The following is a 1,981-nucleotide window of genomic DNA, read 5'->3' on the forward strand; positions in this document are numbered from 1 at the left end:
GTAACAAGTTTAATTTTTAATAGGCTCTTCTCTTCCTGTCTTGTTTTACATGCAATTCCAAATCCCTGCCCATCAGTGCTGTAGAAATATCAGCCAGGCTCGGGTCTCTATGTAGGAAGAGGCAAGATATTTGTTTGAAATCTGCTTGGGTACTGAACAAACCTCTATAAGATAAGACAACCTGCAACAATCTGGATGTAAGAGATGTTTCTGTATTTTTCAGGCTCTCTTGTTACAATCTTGTTTCTCTCTGCATATCTGCTACATGTTCTATGATTATATGCTCTAACAACTTATCTGTAATCAATAATTTTCAGTAATCAAATCTAACAAGTTTAATTTTTAATAGGCTCTTCTCATCCGTGTAACAAATTTCCTGTCTTGTTTTACATGCAGTTCCAAATCCCTGCCCCTGTAGAAATATCAGCCAGGCTCGGGTCTGTGTGTAGGAACAGGCAAGATATTTGTATTTGAAATCTGTTTGGGTATAATTTTTTGAACAAACCTCTATAAGATATGGCAACCTGCAACAATCTGGATGTATGAGATGTTATGTTTCTGTATTTTTCAGTCTCTCTTGTTACAATCTTGTTTCTCTCTGCAACATTGCCATCACTCTGCCACATGTTCTATGATTATATGCTCTAACAATTGTATAATCTGTAAGCCTTGTTTTGTTGTGTGTGAATTCTTATCTATACGTGTACAAGACATACAAACACGTAGGTTCAAATTAGCAACATAACTTTAATGCCTGGAAGCCATTCACGTACATCTTACACACGGATACTATAACAACCAATCAATAACATGCTATAGAATACAAATTCTTCTTCTTCCTCTTATCATGGGTCTATCATCTCCTCCTGGAGTCTCTTTTTGTTTTAAGAGCTGATCTCACCTAAGTCTGTTCGACCATCCTTCTTCCCTCTGCATCCTTAGGTCTCCTGCTAGCTCTTTTAGCTATAGTCAAGAACCGGTCCATACCGAAAGGATCGTCTTCATCTTTCTTAGACTTAACAGGTCCGCTGCGTGCTGCTTTACGGTACGTGCCACTGAATTCCATTGTCTGGGACAAAACTGTTTGTTTTCATTATTTTCTCCAAATCATCTCCATACACATTCTTGTTCAGATCTCTTGATGGTCTGTAAATATGTTTGTCCGGAGGTCGTGCATGCCACCAAGGTTTATCATACACGTTGTACGCTTCGTCATCTCCGTACCCATTGTCCATCCTCTTTGATTGGTTGAACAGCTTTTGGTCAAACTGAGTGTCGTCACTGGCCATGCTCTTAGCTGGCATTCCAATGGCAATCTGTTTACTAATGTCCCTCTCTCTGTCTCTCCGGAGCTTCGATCTTTTATGTCCCTCATATCGCAGTTGGTCACGTTCCCTTGATTCCTTATCTTTCTGGGCAAGTTTCTTCTCCAGCTGCGCTCTCAAACCTTCACTTTCCGGTATTTTTGTATTCATATCTGCGTTGTAATTTCGTCCGGACCCCGTATTTGTGAACATTGTGTTACATTGTGCTAACAAGTTCCTCCAACCTGGATGAATACTGTCGAGCCATGAACGTCCAATCAACGGATAACGGAGATCTTCACACAATATCACCGGTAATTTATACAATACATCATTCAATGATAAATCAATGAAAGCTTGACCTTTCAACTTCAACGTATTATTATTCACTCCTCGTAACTTCATTGTAGTGAATTGTGTTCGCCGATGAGGAAACATTTTTTTGAAAGACTTGCTATTGAACAGAGTAACCGTAGATCCAGTGTCTAGTTCACATTGTACAATTCGTTTATCAATACACAGATTAACTACGCACGGTTCCGCTGACATAAGAACATTAGTGCCATCTATAACTTGTGCTCTTGGCTTGAAACTAACACTCCTTGCTTTTGAACGAGTGAGTGTTGCATCTTCCACTTGTGAATTGTCTGTGCTTGATGAAATAGTGCAAGTATTAT

At 39.3% G+C, this 1,981-nt stretch overlaps 1 pseudogene; it reads right to left on the reverse strand.

Annotated features, from left to right (window-relative positions):
* Positions 1 to 1,040: 1,040 nt before the first annotated feature.
* On the reverse strand, positions 1,041 to 1,475 carry LOC145980930 (puff-specific protein Bx42 pseudogene; annotated as a pseudogene).
* Positions 1,476 to 1,981: the final 506 nt, after the last annotated feature.

Source organism: Lepisma saccharinum, chromosome 28, assembly GCF_977018435.1.
Source record: "Lepisma saccharinum chromosome 28, izLepSacc3.1, whole genome shotgun sequence".
NCBI lineage: Eukaryota > Metazoa > Arthropoda > Insecta > Zygentoma > Lepismatidae > Lepisma > Lepisma saccharinum.